General features: G+C 37.1%; 1 protein-coding gene and 1 long non-coding RNA gene across 2 annotated transcripts in view; one reads left to right on the top strand and one right to left on the bottom strand.

The window, feature by feature from the left end:
- The window catches only part of LOC116429003 (dipeptidase 1), a 224846-nt gene extending 200538 nt beyond the window's left edge, over positions 1-24308 (bottom strand). Inside the window, exon 1 of the mRNA XM_031981335.2 lies at positions 24064-24308. The gene's annotated coding sequence lies outside the window, so the exon portion shown is untranslated. The remainder of the gene's footprint in view (positions 1-24063) is intronic.
- LOC143175273 (uncharacterized) overlaps positions 1-24669 on the top strand; it is a 325389-nt gene that overhangs the window by 227287 nt on the left and 73433 nt on the right. The window lies entirely within an intron of this gene.

Genomic DNA, 24669 nt, shown 5'->3' with positions numbered 1-24669 from the left:
CTTTCGTAGGTTCAATTTCGATACCGATCTTCGTCACCGCGCGAATTTTCCACCTTCCGACCTTGAATTTCTGAAGAAGGTTAATCGCGTTCGTGAGACTACAAACCGAAGCGACGCAGCTAATGTTTTGACACGTTAAGCGTCATCTCAGTCACCGATGACCGACACTTTTGAATTAATTTTGAATTACCAAAAACAATCGTAACATTCAAGATAACCTATGTCGAGTGAAAATTACATGTTAATTGTATTAAATGCACAGTAGTCCCAGTGTTAACATACTCCAATGTGTTGAATAAGAATATATTACACGTTAAGCAATCATATTACAGAATATTGAATTTGAATGTGGCTAAGTGTCAGTATTTGCGTCAATAATACAGAAAATCCAATTAATAACAATTTCCATACATTAATGGTAACAATAAGTGAAGCGTAAGAATTAAAGTGCTATGTAGTTGAGTGATACAATGAATGTTTCTGTTTGGGTAATTTACATGATATTAAAGTGTCGAATTAAAATCTCCCAATGCACAAAGCTGCATTTCCATTACGCGAACGAAGGACAGCGTTGATATATGGCTGGTTGAATCGTCCATCGATGTCAGATTATTAGGTGTCGGATTATCGTGATTCTATTGTTTGCCGTATAACAATCATCGCAAATGAATAGTGATTTAGGCGATCCAACCGTCAATGCGAATGTCTATTCAGGATAAGTTATGACACATTGCATTCGAATCTGAATTAGTCGAATTAATTCGAAGCTGTTTACCAAATTCAATAAATATCGGCGACGTCTTGGCCAAACTAATTAAAACGCAGATAAATTAAATTAAGAAGAATGGAATACAATTTAGTATATTAATGCTAAAAAGTTGGGAACTTGATATGTAACGTCACAAATTAAAAATTATATATCTTATAAATATATAAACTAAAATAAGAAAAATTATATAACGTTGTATTTATTTAATACACATATGTTGATGTTCCTTTATCATACACAAAAATTCTTCAATAAAAGTAGCTTACAAAAAATGGAAGTTTTTCATTAAACTGATGTATTGATCCCAAATTTTTGAGTGTATTTATTTATTAATTATAAACTTATAAATTGTTACAGCAGCACCTCCAAAGAATTCAAGAACTTTTCCCCTCAGACAGTACAAGTACATTTCATTTTTATTTGCAAATTTGAATGATTGGATATTGAAGTAACAGAATCTAAATATTCCACGCTGTGAAAGTTTCACGCCGAGCTGTTGATTGATAAACTCGGGAGGGGAATTTGTTTTCACAAATTCACTTTATTAGTTAACAAAACCTGAGTCGAATAAACTAATTCATCCTACAGACCTGATTGCTTGTATTAATTAAAGAAATCTTGATTGCCTTTGCTAAGTTTCAATCTAATTATTCGTAGGATCTGAAGCTTGATTGCTTGAAACTCTCTTGATATACATCGTCGAAACTTGTTGTTAAAAAAGTAGTAAGTGCATCTATAGCAGCGACGGATGAAATGTTATTTCAAATTATTAATAGTAAGTAATTTACTTTAAAACAGCATACGCGCGCGCGTGTGTGTGATAATAGATATATAAAGCAATATATTTTATTCAAAATATTGAAGCAAATGTGAATGCACCTAGAGTATATCTTAATAAAATATCAAAACAAAACAAAGGAAGAATTACACGTTTATCTGAAAAATCAAAGAATTCACCATTGAAACAATTAGTATCATCTCAATCTTTAATATGACGTGTATACTCGTCAAACGCAAACCGGTTAACTCGTTTCCCCAAAACTGTACTTATGCCATTTAAAAACGAAACGACTGAAACATAAACGTCACATTGCGAAGTGAAACAACAAAGCTGCCAACCTAATATTTTATATACTCACACGTACCGTGCACAAATGCATAAAGACTCGCAGTCCAGTTATGAAACTCGCACGAAGATCGCGAAAGCACGCGGACGCTTCTTCTGCTCTCTGGCTCGTGCAAGTTTCACGCTTGGAATTTTACTATTCCGCCATCGATTCCGCTGCCGAGCTAACGATCCCGGGCAACTTTCTCATTACTTCTCGAATCCCGGGACTCGACGGTTCTTCGGGTTGTTGCCTCAAAGCTTGTCGAACCGAGTCCGAGTTCCGCGCGATTTCTGCACGCTAACGAGGCACGAATTTCAAGCCCCGCGACGAAAACTCCGAGAAATATCGTTCCCGTGGATGTCGCGGCGCTCTGCTTAAGCGTGAGTGGAAAAGTCTGTAGGCTATTTCCTCGAGCGTCCCGGGTTTCCCTTCTTTTCTGGCTGGAAAGCGAGCTCGGCTCGCGCGGCCTTTGCGCTTCCCCGTCGATTCAACGTTCTTGGCCTTCGCTCGGCGTCTCCGCAACCTCACGTGCGCCTCATAACTTATCACATCCTACTTCGGATACCGGAATGGGCCCGCTTATCGACAGAGATGGAGAGAAACGCGTATCGCACGGTGACCGAGGCTAGGCAAGATTTAGAGGGAAACGGCATCGAGCATCTAGTAGAGCAGAAAGGCTAAACGGGGGATAGTTAATTCGCTTTTAGGAATTACTGTCGAACCAGGGGATCTTTAAAATATGCCGGTTCAATGGAAATCTGTGAGATGCTTATTTTGTAAAATTAGAAATGCTGAATGAAAGTAATGTTTATGTGAAAATTGTGGCAATGCAGTAAATAACCAGATATTTATTTTCTCGGAAATTTTGGAGAAATCTGAGATCAAATTTTAGTTGAAATTAAATCGAACTTATTACTCGTATTTAGTTTTATGTAAAAATTATGGAAGTGCAGCTGTTCAATTTTGAAGTGATTCTTATTATAGTGATAACTGCTTTGTTCCATATAATTCGTAATTCAAGTGAAAGAATATTTATTATCCTTTTCCGTTGAACAATATTTTTCTATCTTTTAGTCCATTTATAACATTTATTAGTGTAGCATAGTGTACAAATTATATTAAGAAAAGGGAAGGATTTATGTTCAATGAGTTATAGAATTTACATAAAATAATGATGAAGGAAAATTTCATTAATTGCACATGGAATATATTTATGATACTATTTACATTATAATTTTTTTATAGTATGCAGAATATATAAAAAAAATCATGGTACTAACCGAAAGAGGATATTTCGATACGTCGCGTCACTTTAGCGAAAATCAACTGTGAAATTTTGTCGAGTACGCACGCACTTGGCTGGTAACATGAACCGACTGAACAAATCACACTGCAGATAGCTACTCTGTTCGTATTAAATAAGAATAAATAGGTTTGCGTGACACATTAATTAAGCGTCGCAGTCTACTTCAGCTCTACTTATCCATCCTAACATTCAATTTACTAGAGGTTTAAAATTACTTGCTCCACATTTTTTTTAATGGTTTCTTACTTTTATTGTGAAATTTTCTGTGAATTTTTTTGAAGTGTATAAATTATTAATTTTATACACGTGTTTCTCCTTTTTCTATTTACTCGCACAAAATATTGGTTTCTGGATTCATTTGAATTTCAGAAGCTATAACAAAATTAGTTATTTAATTCTAATTCTATAACAAACTGGTAAATTCATTGCTGCTTGTAATATTTCTACTTGTAACCAATGTGTCTAATAACACATATATAAAACTTCGAAATCAGTAAAGAAGGTATTATGCAAAGTATTGAATCTATTCTTAATTTTCATCGAATGAAACAAAAAGAGCAGATCCTTTTCTAAAATAAATAATTTTAATCTGTTAGAAATAAGTCCTGTGTCAACGTCCACAGTTCTAATCTCAACAACCTCAACCATACTATCAATGTATCACAAGTACCAATAATTTATGAACAATACATCAATATACAAAATCTGTGCAAACTTTCACATTCATAATCAAATTTCAATAACATACAATTAATATAACAGCGTGTGATTTCCTTATCAATACTCGTTAAATACTGAATTATAATTTAAAAACCATCCACAAACCTAATCAAACTCCACTAAAGTTTATACTGTTACTACTTCCTCAATCGTTAGTATTCATAAACGTATACTTTAAACTCTATCACCTAACAACTACCATTGTACAAATTGCTTATCAAGAATCAGGCCTTAATTTCCCGACGTCCAAATTACAAACTCGACTTCTGAAAATTTCCGATGCACCGTGCACCGGATATTTCGTTCGGACGCATCCTCTCCTTTCCTTTCTCTTTCTCTCTATTCAAGAATTCACGAGGTTTCCTTGCTTTCTATTAACGTCTGGCAGCAGCTCAAAGACCAACGTAATCGAAGATGCACGCCAGAAGGGTAGGGAAGATCGATTCTAATCGAATCATACCATGCTATACGGATTATATCCTTCTCACGAGATTGGTCCGGTCGTGGTCAAAGGACATATCGCTGGTCGACAATCACTTAAGGTCCTCTCTTCGTGGTTAGAGAGCTGACCGGCCGCAAGCATGCGAAGCTTCTTCCCTGGTGTCCAGGCAAATCGATCCCGATCTATCCCCGCAGTATGCATCCGGCGAACAACCAGAGCTCCCAGATTCAATCTTCTGGCCGAGTAATGCTATCGTCAAAGGAATTATCATTCCAAGGTAATCGATTTCGCCTCTTTGCTCAATACTTGTCTCGCAAATTTCTCAGAAAGCTAAAATTTAAAAGGATCTTCTGTTTTTTTTTTTAATTCTAGAATCGATGCGACGTGTTAGAGACCTCTTTACCTTGATTATAAAATAGCTCGATGTTTAACACAAACTACCAGAGTCAAAATGACCCATTCCTGATTTCTTTTTGCAATGATTAAGAAGTTGATAGATGTTTCTCTGAGAAATTATAAAAGATACTGCATTTTAAATCAATCGAAGTCTCAATGGATGCACTCGTGCAGCTTCTATAGAGGAATTTTAAAGAGTCAATTCAACTGCTCGATAGTTTTAGTATTAATCATTCCGGGTTGTTAATTTTTAAATATTTGCGTTGAGGATTATACGGTCTCTCCTTTATATGGCGCTCTCAAATTGTTTGGAAACGATTATCGTAAGTAAAGGACACTTTTCGATGGAAGATACAAGTAACGATGTGCAGTAAAAATTATACTGTTGATACACTGATAGAATACAAAGCAGAGTATTTAAATGGAGTGCTGGCACAAAGAGAAATATATATTGCATTCAGAATAAATTTATATCGATTCTGTGGTATTTGGAAGATAAATTGTAATATGAAGTTGCAGTAACGATTTTTCATTAGATTTAACGAATACAAATAATATTTAGGTATATGAATATGTAACACGTAGAATAAATTTACTACTGGAATGAATATGTAGTTCCTTTCTCTCTTATGAAATTGTTGATAATAGAATAATTCTTGCGAGTATGATCGAGAAAATAATTGCAGCAGAAGATATTTAGAAGTATACATATAAAACGTACAATAATTTCAATGTATTAAGTCATAAATGTTATTTCTGGATCTCAGTTGTAAGAAAAATGATAAGAAGAGATGGAGGTTTCGGGAGATAGACCAATCACTTACGTAAGACAGTTAACATAGCTAAAGTTCGTTGATTTAATATGTGGCGGAATTGTAGAGCCAGGATATCTCGTCGTTGGGAATATTAAATTCAAGGATTATACATTTATAGAAGTAAATTCTTGAGGCACTGCTAGAAATGAATTTCTTACGTACGAAATTTGCATGATTTGTAACTTGCACGTGTTACTCAAAGTCATCAACGAGTCGCATATTTTAGCTGCGTCTACTACGTTCCTCTAGTAAAATTAGTTCCAGTTCCCTTTCGGCGTATGCATGATACAACCAACCAGCTGCCGAAATAAAGAAATTGAATTACAAACATTTGTATGCCACTTCGTAATGAAGATCGGGTGGATGAAATACAGTGAACGTCTTTAGTGAAGTAATTTTTACTTTATCAATATAATTACGCAATACTGTCCTTGAAATATTGATTGATTTATTAACAATTTAATAACTATGAGAACAGCTTTTGTGAAGGTGGACATAAGAAAGGAATGCTTTTTATATGATAATATTATTTTTGAGTGTAACCAAAAATGTATTACATGGAAGAAATTAATAACTTACTGTTCAAGAAATTGTTTTTTAGTTACAATATTAAAAACAAGTAAAAATATTTTAAGAGGAATTACGAAAGTCTAAGTAAACTTTGAAGTATTTCAATGTTTTTATTCCACAAAATAATTGTATCATTCATGATATAAAAATTTCACGGTTTCATATTTTGAACTTTTAAATTCAAATTTTTAGGCTGTAGTTATAGAATGTCCTTTCATTCAATGAACCTTTATATCTATTATTACAATTATTGCAATGCAGTATTCATGCATATCTGTGCAATTAATAATTTGACATTGTATTTTAGAAGTTTGGATTTTACATTATTATTACGTCTTATGATATAAACTTCATTTCCATAGATTATCGTAATTTCTCAAATAGTTTTTCAGCTTTCTTCATTTACGTCGCTTTAACCTTGTACTCCTTTCGTCGAACCTAGTAAAAGTCTATCAAGTTTCTTTATTAAACTTCCTTGTGCAATATATATTGAACTTTAGCTTCAGCTTCGAATATTGTTTACATAATTTCCCATCCAACTTTCTTCATATAATAATAATCCGGATAATTTGCGAATGGAAAAAAAAGAATTTATTCCCTCGGAATTCTCATTAAAGTTTGTAAAGGATTGTAGAAGACTCTCGCGGCGGAAATAGTCGTCGCGGTGAAACTTTCTGAAATTCAATTCCGAATTACTGTCAGATTAATTATTCGAACGGACACAGTGTCGTCAATATACGTATTGCTTGCGAAAGATCGATTAAATCCCCTCGCTGAATATTCCCTCCTCATAAATATGCTAATGTTGCACAAACGCAAATGCAACCTGACCGCAATCGTTTTAATCTCTTGTTAGTTTCAAGAAGCAATCGAGTTTTCCCGCATTCCTTTTCGTTTCATTATTTTCCGACGAATTTTACTAAAATTTTCCGCGACTAGTACTCGCTTCTAAAGATCGATCATATTACAAATTTATATTAATTGTTGTCTTCTACCGATTAATGTTTCACGCAGTTATAAACAGGCGTTATTGCTTTAAGTATAAATGCACCCACGACACTGTAAAGTAAACTTTTCTATCTAATTCAGTACATTTATCGTATTTTTTCATTTCGTAGAAAGAATTGCCAAACACATTTTACATCTTTAGGAAATCAGATGTAGAAATCACCGTTAGTCTACTACAAATTCTTAGTAAATATTAAATTTAACAACTATTACTACTGAAAACTGTTATTAAAACTTTTCAATATCTATAACCGAAATTATTTCTAACGAAATATAATAAACTACGCACTGATTGTAACATTTACAAAAATTGTAGGTTTGATAGAATTTCATCAAAAAACCAACAAATGGAAGAAAATAATTCGAGTTACTCTCAAGTAAACAGAAAAATGAAGTTCATAAGTATATGCACGGAAAAAATTTGAAGAAATGAATTTTCATGAAAATTGAGATACGCGCAAATTTTATGTTACTGCTTCCCTCTGTTTTTACGTAAGCGAACGTATTTTCTTATCGGTTGCACCGCGAATTACGCTCCACTCTTTATCTTCAGACAGAGACGTTAAACGAAGGCAAAGAGAGAAAAGCTCTTTAAGTGCTAAAACTTATGCTAGATAGCAGTGCACTGTAAGAGGGAGTAGTTTATAATGACATTTACGCTCTGGGGAATGATCGTGAGAGGCCAAAATGTTTAGCATAAACTACGTTCGTCTACTTTCTTCGTATATACGCTGGACACAAGTGGATAGAGCATCCTTTGCCACGCAGTGAAGAGTAAAATATTATTTCAAATTTAGAAAGTTGTCAATTGTAGAAGTTTAAATATAAATTATCATCTTCACTGCAGTATGTTTTTTAAATATGAGTTAACATTAAATATTAGTATTAATTATTTTAATTAAAGGTCACTGTAAATAACATTAATAATATTCTGAAACGTTTCTGAACATTTAAAGGAGTAGCATACGGAAAGTTTGTGCCATACACTTTCTAGATGCGAAATTATAAAATAAATAAGAATAAATTTTTTCCCCAAACATTATGATTCCAATTATACATAATTGCATTCGAAAGACAGCACTGGAAATACTTCGCTAAATTTTACCCAATTCATTTATTAATAGATTTATTGTACAGTTCATTCTATTGGTCTTAGAAAAATTGATATTCGTTTATTTAGATTTAATTAGGGGTTTAAGGATAGACGATTAAAATACAGATTTACGTTATCGCGTCAATAAAAATCGTAAATATTAACTAACGTTTATAAAATTGAATGTACGTCAAATTGACGCTAGCAAATCTAATGTTAACGAGTCAGTATTTTGAAATCCTTCGGATCGCAGACGATCCTATAACAATAGTTCAAAGGTTTAAAATTTACCATTTCCACTGGCAAAGTCGAATGCGTAACAGGCTAATTGAAGTGGCGCTATCAAAACAATAATTTCCATTGCCGCGCAACGATTCGCGGAGTTCAACGGGTTTACGCTGACCGCGCGAGCGATTAATGCTTTCTAATTAAAAGACACCGTTTCAGCCGTAGGGACGACTCCCGCGGACTCTTCTCCTTTTTTCGAAATTAATTAAGCCGGCCGCGGCGTATTATCGCCGGCACGCGTTAATTTTGACAGTGCAATTGTTGCGGACAAAAACTGTTACGCGGAACTTCCACGGGAACCTGAATTTACAGTCGGCGTGCGGTTGTCTGACCACAAATGACTCATTCCACTAGACCCCGTTAACCTCTCGCGTTTCCCATACAAAATTCGTAACAGTCCTCGGCCCGTATTTACGCTTCATCAAACTACTTAAGCCGTATTATGATGAACAACAGTCTGAAGCAGATTATTGCTCCGGACGGTCTGCCGCTCTGCTATTTTATGCTTTGTTTCTACGAATCAACCGAATTTGCTTAACGCCCGCATTAACGTGTGATAATTAAACGGGCGTTTCTTATTGGAATTTGTTCGGACGTGTGATCTGTATAAGTTTGTTTTCGGATATTAACCCTTTGAATGTCAGGGGAAGTTTTCATACGTATTTGAGAAATGCTTGGCAATTTTAATTTTCCTGACCAAATCGAATTAATATAGTTCACTCAATTAAACGATGATTATATGAAAACATTTCTATATTATAAATAATTTAATTCACAAATGATTTAATATTATATTCTCTCCATTTTGTGTATTTTTCTCTATGAAATCGTGCGCGGTTGAATGTGTTAAACAAAGGTGTACGATTATAAATAAATTTATATTTCGGTCAATTTTGATCCACAATTCATGAAATTTTTACACAATACTAAAAATATGTTAGACTTCTTTTATTACTAATAAAAACAAAGAGACTTCTCCATAATAATTCACTACACACGTGTAATATAAGAAAATTTCTACTCGTGCACAAAGAAAACGAAAAAAAACATTATACGTATACTTATTAGAACGCAAACTTTCAACTCACTAATGCACTTTTTATATTCTCTTATATGTACCAATTAGAACACTCTTAAAACCTTAATCTCTAATTCAGCTCTTTATTCATTAGTTTTTCCAGAAACGTTTTCACCGGTGAAATCATAAAATTGTTTCAAATCTAACAGACGCAACGTTGAATTCAAATTAGCTGCCGTAATTTAAGAAATTAAACGAAGCTCTCCGAGACCTGTATCAAAATAAACTGAGGTTCAGGCATACAACGGTTAAAATCCTGATTCCGCGGCAGTAGATAGCTCCAATTACCATTCTTGGTGGTGTGTGACGATTCGCATCCTACCATCAAGACGTTATAGGTTAACGTTTCGGTACTCCATTGTGCGGCGGGAGTCCCGCATTGCTCGACTGAATTGACACTAACTCTAAAGACTTGCCGGCAAACAGAGGAACGGAACATGAAACTGGTGAGTCGTCAACCAATGAGACGATTGTAGAATCGTATCCGTTGCTCACTGTTATCGCGTTTCTACCTCCTAGAAGTGTGACTATCGTGGAAGTGTACCGCACTAAACCCAATAACATACACGTATACCTAATTACCTTTGCAATGAATAATGTTATCGTCTCGTCGAATGATGCACCGCGTTAAATAAAGTATCAAGAAATTGGAGTTACCGATGCATGAGACAAATTAACGCGATTAAGACTGGAAGAATAACATAGAAACATGTTCTTGAAAAGTGTGAATAATCCGATTGCTCCTTAATCTATGGCTATAGAAGATCGTTCAATTAAATAATATTTTTTTGTTATCAATTGTTGTTGAATTCTCGTTTGTTCCAAGGAAATACGTATTTTTTCTCCTAAATCAAAGATATCACTACGAATAGCTGTTTTCAAATGCAATTGAACCTCCTCAGTGAAAGAAATAATATAACGCTTTCAAGATATTAAATATTCAGAATATTAAATAATCAGAAAACAATCTATTGTTACAATTTTTATAGGGATTACATATTAAACGTATTAAATGCTCGGTAGTTTTAGCGTCAACATGTTCCAATGTGTCGAATAAAAATATGTTACACGTCAAGGAATCGAATTGCAGGATATTGCATTTCAATGCAGCTAAGTGTGATTGTTACAATTTTTATAGGGATTACATATAAATCTTATTGAATGCTAGGCAGTTATAATGTTAATGGTGTCTTCGTAGAAATGTATCGATGCCCTTCCGAAGTATTTTCGTTCGACCTACGTGGAGGAAGGTGAACGTGAGACAAGCGGAGACATCTCTGCCGAGAGTAAGTGCAACGATAAAATCTCGACGGCTCTTTCGCGATAATATCATTTCGAGATACTTTCACGGGAAATTCACCACGCCCGATACTTGCACGGGAAAAGAAACCGATAGTGACAAAATGGAACTGAACCGGTTCAACGAACTCGTGAAGATCGCGCTACAATGAATTTAATCGCACGTATTTTTTGTGCTTGTGTGTGTAGCGTTATACAGGCGATGAAAACGATGCATACATTATCGATTGATCACTTGCACGATAGAGACTTCAAAATTGGTATTGCCTTCGAAAGGAAATGTGTGAACATGCCTTGCTATTGTTCATATAATTATTTCATTATTAAAAATAGAAAATGAAATCTACAATTCAGTATGAAAATGTAAAGCGTACAAAATGTTGATTATTTAGAAATTTTTCAAAACTTAGAAAACGAAATCTACAATCCAGTATGAAAATGTAAAGTGTACAAAATGTTGATTAAGTTTTGACTCCATTGAATTTTCTGGGACAAGTTTTTGTTAATAGTTGTTATATTTTTATATGGCTTGTATAGTTACAATTGTGTTATTATATAATTTTTATTAGATAAGGAAATTTGGTACATATAATAATCAGCATCTGTATTATATGTGGTATATAAAGTAATACTTGAGTTAGGGAATAATATCATTGATGAAAAGCAATTAATATCCTATCAACATAATTGTTTATTATAAGCAGAAATAATTGGTAATTGACAGACGCATTAGCCAGCCATATTTCAAACACAATTACAGAAGTTTCAAACGATACCGTGTCCAAAACAAACCTTCGTGTGAAACAATTTCATTCGACACTTTCATTTCATTTCTGCATACACATTTGTCCCAATTCTGATTACACTACGAATTACACAGCACTTTCAACGTCGTTTTATTGGTCGCATCCCGTGGAATATCGATAAGTGTTTTGCACGACGTAACACGCGTGTAACTTTAATTAGAGATCGGAGAATCGACTAAATGAATCAGAGATGAACAGTAACAGTTACAACAAACAATGCCATTGACGATAAAGTCTCCTAATTGGACCAGGTCATTGAGAATCATTTCTGTACATAACAATGCAATTCCAATTACACCTGCATATTGCAACTGCACACAGATATTTATGCAAGGGACGACCTACATGTTTAGAGATATACGATGCCCTAAATTTTGCAGTCCGATATCATCGAAATGTAACTCATAAGCTTGCTCACTCGCAAGGAAAGGTATCGAATCTGAAAATTCAAAAAATTATGAAACTTTCTGTATAAATACGGTAAGTCAAGCTTAATACATTGCAATATTTTTCTGCCGAATTTCACTTTGAAGGGCTGAAACCACCTCTCGAATGCAAATTTTGCTTTCCCATGAATTATCTTGACAACGGTAAGAGATAGCGAAAAACAGTTTAAGCAAAAAAGACATTGTTCTTTCGCTTCTATAAAATTGTAAAACGAAATTTTTAAAAGGTTCAAATTTGTCAAAATTTTGATTTTGAAAATGATTGATTTGAAAATTTTATTTCACAGTTTTATAGACGCGGGAGAACAGTGTAATTTTTGTTGAAGCTCTGTTCCGCTATCTCTTACCGTTCTCATGACAATCCGTCGAAAAGAAAAATTTGCATCGTTTCCAGGGGATGGTTTCACCCCTTTAAAGTGAAATTCAACAGGGAAAAAATTGCAATGTATTAGATTCGACTTATCCAACTTACAGATAAAGTTTCATAATTTGTTGAATTCCCAAGTTCGATAAGTTTCCTTGTTAGTGACCTATTCCATTGAATTCAACATCCGACAAGGGATTCTTCCATTTTTTACAGACCCTCCCGTTTTCCTTTGAACCATTCATTCGTGGAAAATTATTCCTTTCGAATGACAGTTTAACGAGAAGAATTAGCGCCATTAAGAACTCAAAGGATATTTCTGGTGGGGGTTAATCGGGACGCCATTCCAGTAGAGATTTAAAGCTATATCTGAAATATTCCATTGGGGAGTACTTATGCAAGGAGTTTTATAAATATCTGCCAATACTTCGTGCAATAAATCTACACAGAAGGAACAAATAAATTGCAGGTAAGTTCATTATTCGAGATATGAAAGGAATTAGTTTAATTACTGAATAGATTGAAATTTTAATTTTAATTTTAATTTTAATTTTAAACGATTATTAGTACAAACAAGTTTGAATATATTAATAGTTTAGAAAATAATTTTGCACTTCATTATGAAATTAGAAACGAGAGACAATGAATGGGAAATTATAAATATTATGTGAAGAACAGTTCATATGGGAATAATAGTTAACAGACTGTGGTTTTCATTTATAAGTTAGAAATTTTTCTAATAGTTTGTATACACAATGAAAAATTCAATTAAAAAATCAAGCTGCATAAATATCAATGAACTCACAATAAACTATACAAGCGCATCAAAAAATATTTCACAGAATTATTAAAGCACATAATTTTTTCATATAAACAGCTTGCCGAAGCATGTATATACACAAGAGTTATAAATTCATGTCAACATTTACTTCGCAAGCAAATATTTAGGAATCAAATGTACACAGGCACTGAAGAACCACACGAACTTTGCTGCACGACGCAGTCGCAGAAGCTCATAGAAACATAAAACTTTTTAGCATTCGGAAATATTCATTATTTTATTTTATATAAAATTCAACTTAATTTCCTGTATCAATAACGTCAATATATAAAATAATATTTCCATATTCTCCATTAATAACATTAATAGGTTAAGAACGATACAAAATCGAATGAAATTGTATTGAAACATACGTTTGAAGAATAAAATGAAGAAGAAGCTACCTGTAACAGTTCGGGCTCATTGATTAGAAAATGTTTGAGTACCCAGTAGATCTCCCGTTTCTCGAACTTCCGCATTGAGGGCGAGTCACCTATGAAAACTGTGCGAGGAGATTCATTCGAGGCGCCTTTAGAAGTTCGTCGAACCGAATCTATTGTATTTTGTCGTCCCTAGTATCTTTTTCTCTCGCCGTGCGAGTGCCACGCCAATGGCGAGGGGGCCACGTCTTTTTTACGACGGCAGTAATAATGTGAAGACCCTAGGAAAAAGAGGGAGCAGATGAGCACGTCTAAAACCTGCCATCTCGAAATTTGTCTACCGGCCAACCGTATCTTTACTACCACGTTCGCAGAGTCCTCTCAATTTCTCCGAGCTTCCTGGAAGATTGATCTTCGTTTGCGCAAACAGTTCGAATAAATATTTCTCACAGTAAAGTATCTCATATGCAATATTTAAAATACAAATTTAAATTACACTTCACTCTGTCAATGACACCTAAGAGCACTGCGAATCTCCGTGTATTCACAGCATATAAAAATATTTAGAAGCTTGTAGAATATAAAGACTACTGAAAAGTAATGCGTTTTCATATCATTTTCAAATTAGACTCTCCTTGATCTTCGTTTGCCCGAATTTCGCCCTAGGAATATGAATTTGCGTGAAATATCCCTCTCTACTTATAAACGCGAGTATACTGCATGAATCGAGTTGTCAAAGGGAAATATTAAGGAATCGAAAGCTTGAAGAACATGAGGTTTATCGAAGATTAATACAAAATATTTCACTTGATCTTTATTCCTCTAATCTCCTTTCCACGAATGCGTGAAGCGTCACAGACTGTTCGCGATTACGAGCGAATGTCAGACAAACAGAGCTGCTCCCCGAATAGACACAAACGAGTATGTAAGTTCCATTCAGTCCTTATTCCCTATCCGTTCGTGTCATGCCAAGGAAACGCGACACGGTCACCGTGGATCGCTAATCGTTCGGAGAGCCCGAGCGCACCCTTTCTCTCGTTCGTTCCATTAAAAGCGGTGCTGCTCCCGAACCGAAATTATTCCCAGCTCGCCGTACGCCACGCGAAGCGATATTTATTCCCGGCTTCGTCGCCGTCACGGAAACTCTCTATTTATCCAGGTATCGCGATCGCGTCGCTCGAGCGCTCGCGTATCATTTACGACAGGATTGAACCATTGCCAGTCGATCCATCGATTTCGCGTGCGTCAAAGAAGACGGCGGAGCTTGTATACGCGCCGACGGAATCCCACGATATACGAGACGCATTCGAAAAGTTTCCGCTTGGTAATCATTTGTGAATGGGATTCTATATTTATAATTAACACTCGACTGCCTGTCTGCATTTCGACCCTTCACACCTGAGTTCTTTGCTGAATATACTAATAATTTTGTGAAACGTTGACTGAATTATTGTTCGTTTTAAATCGAATTACCTGTGTTAAATGAAATTTGATATTGAGCATTGCATTTTACTATTTTTGTGTCAAATCATTAGGTTGTTTAATGTTAGATGGCAATGTAATCGCAATTGTAGTGTCGGATGTAAGGAAACGATTTTTTATCACAATATACTCAGCGTTGGAACTAATAATCATAAGTGCTATGCTGTATATATCGCGGCATTGGTCCGATATGTTGAAGTATAAAGTTGACCCTTTTCTCTATCATTTATTTCTTAAGTGCACTCGTTAGAATTACTATGTCATTTTCATACAAACGAAATATTGTTTAGATCTCTTCAATTCGATTGAAAGTTTTCATCACGAGCCTAACTCGTTATTACAGCAGAAAGACTTAATACAAACCGGTATCCAAAAGAGAAATTCATGCAAAATTTGTAAACGTACACTGCGACACGGAATATTTTAACCTGTTCACAGTAGAATTTAGTTTCAAAAATCGCAGAACGCATCGAAGGCATACAATGAAAAACCAAAGCAAAGATGAATTACGTATTATCTGAAAAAAATAAAGAATTCCTTTAAAAGAATTATCATTTCAAGTTTCAAGACGTTAAACGCAGTAACCGTTTAATCGCGTTACAGAGGGTCTTACTGTAATAAAAACTACAGCACGGCAAGGGGTTAATTCAATTTGCCTTTTTATTTACGTTTTCCTGCGACTTTCCGAATCTGCCGCGTATCCGGGGATCGATATCACCGGTATCAGGCACATCGGAGCAGATCAGCGAAAGGAAATCTCCGTTAGCGGGGAGAGAGAGAGAGAGGAGGAGAAAAAGGGAAAGAAAGGAAGCGGCTAACCTCGAGAGAAAGAATTACGATCGGCTCGCGGCTATTGAACGTCTGATAGAAACGTATATTCCGGCCGTCTCCAGGAGGATGAGATCAAATCCGTCAGGAGGGCGAGCCACGGCATTTCCATAGCTATTCTTAAGAAACGGCGCGGAGCGCCCGGCTACGGGCCGAGGAAAAAAGACGGCACGACGCGCGAAGCAACTGGTTGCAAAAACAGAGGGAACGATCCTTTCGGGACGATCCTGACGTGTTGATTGGTATTATCCTGCGCCGGGGTGTGCATATTTTCAGAGCAGTTCGCGCGGGGATGCTCCCTATAAAATATTTTATTACGTTCAGTTCATTCTTTTAGTGTTTCGGCTTGTTTCTATTCATTCGCTGTAGATTCCGGCGGTGCTTAAGATGCGTCGGAGATTGTAGAATCGAGGAACTTATTATCTTCGGGTAATAAGAGGAGCTTAGTTTTTTCATACACTTGGATACTGGAGATGATACGAAACGTTTGGATATTATGCAAGTCATCTTGAATTAGTTTAAACATCCATGATATATTTGATTTATAACGTTTTAGGATTTATGCCGATTTTATTCGTACATTTGAGATTAGTTGATTTACTACAATCGTTAAACTCTTTCGGTAATTTCTAATAGCATGATCTGCAAGTGGTAACAAAGTAGAGATATAATTAAGCCTCCAGTTGTGGGAAATTTTGTGTCTTTTCTGTCAGGATGAAATTTATAGTTTGAACTGAATAATTATAATAAAGTTTGTAACAACAAGAAATGTAGTAAAAATAATCGAAGATAAAGGGAACATGTTTATTATTGAAAGTGTTTCTGATCGTGATAAACTTCAAAACATAATGCCACGGATACACAAACCATGATTAAAATTATTAAAAATTCAATGCAACATGGATTCCACGTCACTTGAGGTTGGAGATTAATTTATAGGCTAATTAAACAGATTATAGGGAATTTCTATTTAAAAATATTTTGTAATATTGAATTATTGAATTAAATTGCGTTATTGTCATAGCACGTTTATCTTGTCGTATGTCATTAGGTGGCATTATTTATAATATAAAAATGTTTTCTAACAGTCCCCGTTTAATTCAATGAATTAATCGAATAGTGATTTGATTTGTTTAAATAACTCTAAATTTTGAAGTTACAATGTGTAGCGTAAGTAAGAAATTTTGCAGATAATTTCCCGAGAGCGTTGAAAAAGAAGAGAAATAGATTTGAATCCAGGCGAGACGAGTTCGAACCCTTTATAAGTACTTTGAAAAATGCAAGCAGCACTTTCAAGTATAATCGAACATTCACCAAGTAGATTCGAAGTTTATGAGCACTTTTATGAGCGCTTTAACCGGAAGAGAACGAAGACTCCGAGCAAAATCGCAATGTACACTGCCACTGAAAAGTTTGCGATTACTTATTTTACGGAAAGGAACTTTCAATTTTCTTCGTGGAGAAATACGTGTAAATACTTGATATTTTATACGGCGTTTCAAATTAAAGTACACAGGCGTAGAGAACTTATAAAGTTTCGCTAATTAATACGAATTTGTTTAAGACCATCACAATAAACCATTTTATGTACGTTCTAACCAAATTTATTTCCTTAATGGAGATTTTATAATGATATTCAAAAGGAGATGGACTCTGAGAATTTAATCATAATAAATTAATTACTCGAATGAAACGTCTCATAAAAGTTTCACATTCTTGTGAAAACTTTAGATAAATTAAACTTTAGATTATTCTATTGTATTTCCTCCATTCGTCGTATTTACTTCGAAATCCATGCAAACCGAGCTATTCGGATTATAAGCAAAAAACTAAAAATGAGAAATATCCGATTCAGGGGCAAAGAGGATATTCTCATTTTCCACTTTACGGCTTATGAAACGAGAATTTTGAAGTTCAAAAAATATTTTTTATTGATATTGAAGCTGAACGTGTATTAACCCCTTAATCTACAATATCGTGTCAGGCTCGTGAAAAAAATTTTCAACTGAATTCGACAAATCTAAGCGTTAATTCTTTGTTCAAATATAAATTAAATATTACTCTTCTACTATTAATTGTTCACCCTTCGAGTAAACATAACATACATCAACATTTGTTCTCTTCCTAATAAATTATTATCGATAAAGTAACTGCATCGACCATAGCTAAGAAATAAATCAAAAGGTAAGGGGTTAATAGAATTTATGAAAGAAATTTTCATCCTCAGTTTTAACTATTAATTTTTCGCTAAGTCTGAACCGATCTGATTCGCCTCGGTCTACCTTATTCGCGTAACGTCCAGATCACTGGAATCACGAAACCCGCTGACACGCGTTTTCGAAATCCCTCAGCACTCGAAGCCGTTTTCTGTTTGAGAAAGTTGTTCCGTGCGGTTGGAAGAAGTGGAGAATTCAGTCGGGGACAAATCGGAGAGATATGGGCGAGGAGGCAGGACTTTGATGCTCCGTCGGTGCAATTTTTGCGAGGTCATGTTCCCGGCGTGTGGTGTAGCGTTGTTTTGTCGGATGTGATTACGCTCGCAATCTAGCTGGCTGCTGCAGAATTAATCCACTAGAGTTCCCCTGAACTAAGTACTAATATCACTGCGTAGTCATGCCGAGATGGTTCACCCGGGGCTAAAAAAGACAGTAACTCGCGCCAGACGTTGAAAACATAACGCTGGTAATATAACGTTTGCAAGAAAGTTTAATAAAATCCTGCCCGAAGAATTTCATTTCCACTTTGGAAGAACTACTTTGTACGAGTATTCGTGCTCTTATGAATCGGTCGGAAAAGCAATGAATTTACACGATCGTGTAGACAATTGTAGTTTAATTACGAAAATAGAGATTATTTTTATTTAGGGTTTACTGTTTCGAAATTAAGATCATGCGCTTAGGAGAATAAAATGAAAGAGCAATTGAAAAATATTATTAAAATTTTAAATATCTATTATCATCAAATATTCATTGTATGTTCATTAACACATTCCGTACCAAGGAAATTTCGGTTATATTTCGCTTGTGAACTGTAACGATTTTTTAAGTAAACTATTAACTTATACTCAAGTGTTCAGTCACTTTTATATATTCTAATACTGTTCTTTTATGTTCCTGCTGCTTTGTAATGCATACCATCCGTGATCATGTGTCTCAAAAATATTTTCTTACAGAAATTGGCATGTATGGTACACGTGGCACTGAATGTTAAATTGGTTCCATGTTAGATAATTTCAAAAATGACACTTTCATGCTCAGATGGGCAAAAACGTAAACAGCACCGATCAACGTGTTAGTGCGATAGAACGTTCCGTAGAGATAGAAAAATGATTAGAAACACCGAAGTGGACGAGATACTTATCAACATCTTGTTATTCTGCGAATACAATACATCACCATTGTGAAAATAATACATCAGCTGGTGCATACTCACAACAGCGAAACGAAGTCCCGTGAAGAGATAAACCGCGCGAACACTGTTTCAGCATCAGGAACTCGCGAAACGGACTGCGACGTCGCATTTCTCTTTTTAAACAGATCGGGAGGACAATAAATTTGCGTGAACGATCGCAGTCGAGTCGCGAGAACCCCCAGAAACGTTTCCATTCGCGGTATCTCATCGCTCTGAAATCAAGAACACGCGTCCAAGAGCCGGAGACGGCGTCTCCTCGCCGTAGAAAAATGATTAAAAACGCCGCGCCCGTGGAAACGCGGTATAAGTTCCCGGAACGAGAGAGGGAGTCCGCCTCGATTTCCAAAATTACATTCCTCCGCTTATCTTCCGGCGACAGAAGGAACCTTTTGGTAACTGGATTGCATGGCGGTCTTCACGGACTCTCACGCGCGCTCACGTCAACGGCGCAGTAAACTCGTTAACGCTAACCGTACCGGCACTTTTCCTAGCGTAACCAGTCAAATAATTGGCTGTAAAATAAAGGTGAACAAGATAGGCGATAAATTTCTTTTAGTGGGAACGGAAACAAGAGGACAGACAAAGTGAAGAACTGATTCGAACAATATAGAGATAGAAAGTTCAATAAACAAGTGGAAAGGCATAATTTTATCTGATCATTCGACCGGTCCCGGTGAAATTTAAGTGTTATTTATTTTTCATATGAATATTATTTCTTATCAATGTTTAATATTTGAGGTAAACGTAGACACGGAATGAGCATCGAACTTTTGTCTCCTATTAAATTATTTACGATAAAATTATTTACGATAAGTTACACTAATATTTACCTACACGATCTTTAAGTAGTAAGCTAAAGAAAGAAGTGTTTTAATACTCAAAGGATTAATCCCACAACAATATTAGTATATTAGCAAGCTACTAGTCGTAAATAGCCACTACGTGTAGATTTACTCTAAACCGTACAAATTGCCAATAAGAAAAATGTTTCATTTGAACGCAAAATAACCGAATGACATTTATATTTGTTAAACGATATTTGAAATTTTTAGTTTGATACGATATTATAAGGCAAGGGGTTAAGTTACACTATTTAGCTACCTACGTAACTAAATGTTTGGATACACCAGCTTCCTTATAAGCAATCGTTTTCACGTAATTTCGACGCTCCGGTGATCGGCGAGCGTAACGGTGAACGTGCTAAAGGGTTAACAAAAGTGGTGCATCCGTTTCGCGAAAATTGTCCGCGGCGAGCGCACGTTGCGACGAGCCGGGTTTGCCAGTGTAATTTAGCAAAACCGATATTAGGCTGCCGACCGAACCGTCCGAAATTGTCGCCGAAAGAGAAAGCGATCGGTTTATTTGCGCGTCGCGACGCAACGTTTCGACGCTGCCGGCCCGATCGCGGGAAAATGCGGCGAACACACTCGTTTGACACGTTTTGATAGTTCACGTGGCATTTAACAGCCGGAAACGCGACAAACGTTGCGCTCCGCGCGCTGCACCGCGCCGTTCGAACTTCATTTTCGGATCATTCGATACACGACCGTCTGTTTTCTGAATGTTTTTGTTTTTTTTCAAGTTCGAACATCGCGCGCGCCGTTCGCAAACAACGCGGCCAAGTTGCGTGCTCGATATTCCTGAATTTCAAATAGAAAATTTCCAACGGAATATTTAATCCCGAATATTCGCTTCGCGGCAGCGGTAACCGAAATACGAAATCACTTTGCACACTTCGTTAAACGCTTCGCCGTTTACAATTTTTCGAGCCACGATTTTCCATCGAGAAATAATTACTCCCGTTACGGCTCGGAACATGTTTTTCGGGTGTTCGTGCAAACGAGCTGGTTCCCTTCGATGCGACGAATTTTAGAGGCAAAACGAAACTTCTCGCGACTGAAGTATAATGTGGAATACAACGGACTGTAAATATCGGATGCGAAAAGTGATCGAAAGACATGCTGAATGTCATGGGGTTGCCGGCGACCCCCAACGAAATCAAATCACTATAATTCATTCGAGTAAACAGTGACTATTTGAAAACGTTTCTACATTATAGATAATATTACCTAGTGCGGTGGCATTCAGCAAGATAAAAGTGCAATGATAACGTCAGTTAACTCAATAAGTCAATATTATATGTTTCTTCATTTCGTGTACTTCGGTATGTGAAATCGCGCGGTATTCAACGTAAGCTTTTAACTTCAGCATGGCGATGGAAGAGTGTTAATTGTGACTGATAAGCGTTTTGAATGGATTTGATTAATCTCATCGCATTATTTTCACGAAACAGATATATTTTTAATGTATCGAATGTTTATATGGTCTTTCAATATTTCTTCGCCCATGTGAAGATCGATGATTATGTTAATTCATACAATTAAGTAAGTTGTAATTAAATTATACTTGTAATTCTTTAGTCTCACCAAATTCAATGGCGCTAAGAAACGCGTGTATTAATCGTATACACTGATAATTGTCACCATGCCACGTGTGAAATTAAGAACTTATATATAAGCCCACAATCCCCAGCGATGACTTTCACCGGACGTGTATGCGTCCACAACACTTAAAGGGTTAACACTGGAACTACAGTACCAGTCAACATGATTTTCTTGTTTCGTAGTTATTGATAATAACCCACTGTCCTAAGATTTATTTCTTAACTATGTTCATCCTATGTCTACATTCACTCCAAAGGTTAACCATTAACACTAGAAAAGTAATATTTAACTGATATTCAAGAGAATATAAATAACACTTAGATTTCCTAAATTCAGTCTAAAATCTTGATCACGAGTCTGACACGATATTGTAAGTCAAGGGGTTGAAAGCATCGGATATTCGAAATGATTTCGAAAATAAATAGTATCCGAAGAAACTGAAAATATTCTACTACAATGTTCATAGGGGTTACGTATCGATCATGTTAAACGCTCAGTAGTTCCAGCAAAGAAAACGGGATTTCGTAGTTTCGTCTTTTTTCCCTTTCAGAACAGATGTAGCTTCCCTTGAATTGGCACGTTTCCCCGCGTCACAATCGGCACGCTGCTCTTAAGAGTAGATCAATACGAAAACCGGCGTGACAGCTTTAATTAATAGAAATAATGATTGCCGAAGAGTTCGAGCCGCCGCGGGCGGCGTTAAATTCGAGAGAAGGTATAAATTTAATCCCCCGGACAATGGGGCAGGCTCCTCGCATTATTTGTGGCGGCAGTTGCAAGAAATGATATCCTGGCGGCTGTCTCCGTCGTTATAGTGTTTCAGGTCAACTGAGTCTCGTCGATTCTTCACCGCGCGTCCGTTTCGCGGAGCAGTCACGCAAAACGCGATATCACGTTTCGCGAATGCCAGCGAGAAACGTTCAGCGGAAGAGTTCCTTTTCCGTCTGTTGCTGTATTCATACCCAATTTAGACGATCCCTATCGCCGCACGGAATATCGAGCACCTCTCCGGGAAGAAAAATATACGGAAACTTTGTAATTGTTCGTGTTTTCAAAACCGCGATACGATCCGCTGGGGATGATCGTTCGTTGAAACGTGTTTTCCGGTTCTCAACGCGTGAGACGGGTATAATTTGGCGTCGGTGAATCCGAGCAGCGAAATATTGATCACTGAAATTAATTCCAACTAGAATACGTGATAACTGCGAATATTGAGTACCTCTTTGAGAAAAGACTCGTCGAGCTATAATTCCTCGTGTCTCTGATTCCTAGAATGATCTGCTAATGATAGTCGAATCCGAAAACGTGTTGTACCTTCTATTATGCAGAGCTAAATAAAATTGTCATTTCGAAATATCGATTAATATGAACAATTCTTATTAAAATATATGTTAACCGTAACTGTATAAAGCAAAAGGTAATCAGAATTCAGCATTAAAAACCCTAACGCCAAATACTTCCTAAAACCAATCAAACTAAACCATACACTAATAACATCCACAAATATTGACTACCTCTCGAGGAAGAAGAATCCACTTAGCAATTGTTTACATTCCCAAACCCTAAAACAACGTCCTCGAACCCGGTACACACAAAAACGCCGTACAAGCGATATTCAAGCCGAGCAGAAGATAATCATAACTCGGTGCCCAGAATCCCAATAATTCCTCGCCCAGAGCGATTCGCTCGAGAACATCCAGGAACAAACATCTACGAAACATCCGCATCAAGATCGTATCAACGAAACCACCGACACATCCCAGAATCTCAACGAAGCTCCAAAAAGGCTCCCCTCCCCTCGATCAACGAGTCCCAAAGACACCTCTGTCGGGGTCTCGCGGAGGCCCGCGTCACATCACTTCACGTCCTGAACCGTGATCTTCTCCCTAACTCGGTCGCCAGCTAGCCACGGGGGTGCGTAGCCGAGAAGGCTACAAGCTTACACTGTCACAACGCGCAAACCGCGACGAAGAGCGAGCGGATCGAAACACCCGGTACGTATCGGCCGGAGCGGCGAAACTCGCGGCTAGCGTAGGCAGTGGTGGGTGGTCGGGGGGCTCGCGTGGAAGGAGTCTAACGAGTCGCGAAAGGCGATCGAGTCGGTCCGGGGGACGGGGATCCCCTGTCCGGGGGACATCTGGGGATCACGCGTGGCGGATCCATGTCAAAAACAACGTTAAGGAATTTACATGCCGATGGCCGAGTCGCGGCCGCCTCTCGTACTACGTTCATCCGAGTGTTCACTGCTGGTACGATGATCGTCGCACTTGCCCCTCACGGCGTCCGTGTACATTCACCGAGGGAGGATCACCAACCGAACGAACGGACGAACGAACGGACGGACGGTTACGCAGAACGAGCATATATCACCACCGTCGTCGAACGTGAACGAGAGGTCCGGGAGACAAGGTTCGGAGCCGTTGCGCACTCGGCGACCGCCGCGGCAAGACTGGGGTCTGCTACCCGGCCGGGGTAGCTGCCATGGCAACCCGAACACCCCCCTAAACCCTCTATCCACCGTCTAGCTGTCTCGCTCCCCGCGACGGTTCCCGCAGTTGTGTTTCCCTTTTCCAGCCGTCTCTCTCCATCCATCCGGCCCGAGCACACGCTTTCCACCCGCGGACCCCTCGAGCCTACCGTCTCGCGCAAGCTCCGACCGCTGCCGGAGGAAAAGTCGCAGAAGCTCGTGGCCTCCACTCCTGGAGATCCTCCGATCTCTGTCGGCGGAGGCTCCTCTCCCTGTGCGTCGTCTTTCCCGTTCTTGCGTCGTCTTCCTCCCTTTCGATCCGACCCTC

Source organism: Nomia melanderi, chromosome 14 (assembly GCF_051020985.1).
Source record: "Nomia melanderi isolate GNS246 chromosome 14, iyNomMela1, whole genome shotgun sequence".
NCBI classification, from domain to species: domain Eukaryota; kingdom Metazoa; phylum Arthropoda; class Insecta; order Hymenoptera; family Halictidae; genus Nomia; species Nomia melanderi.
The sequence above is the reverse complement of the archived record's forward strand: the minus strand, read 5'-3'. Positions and strand labels throughout refer to the sequence as shown.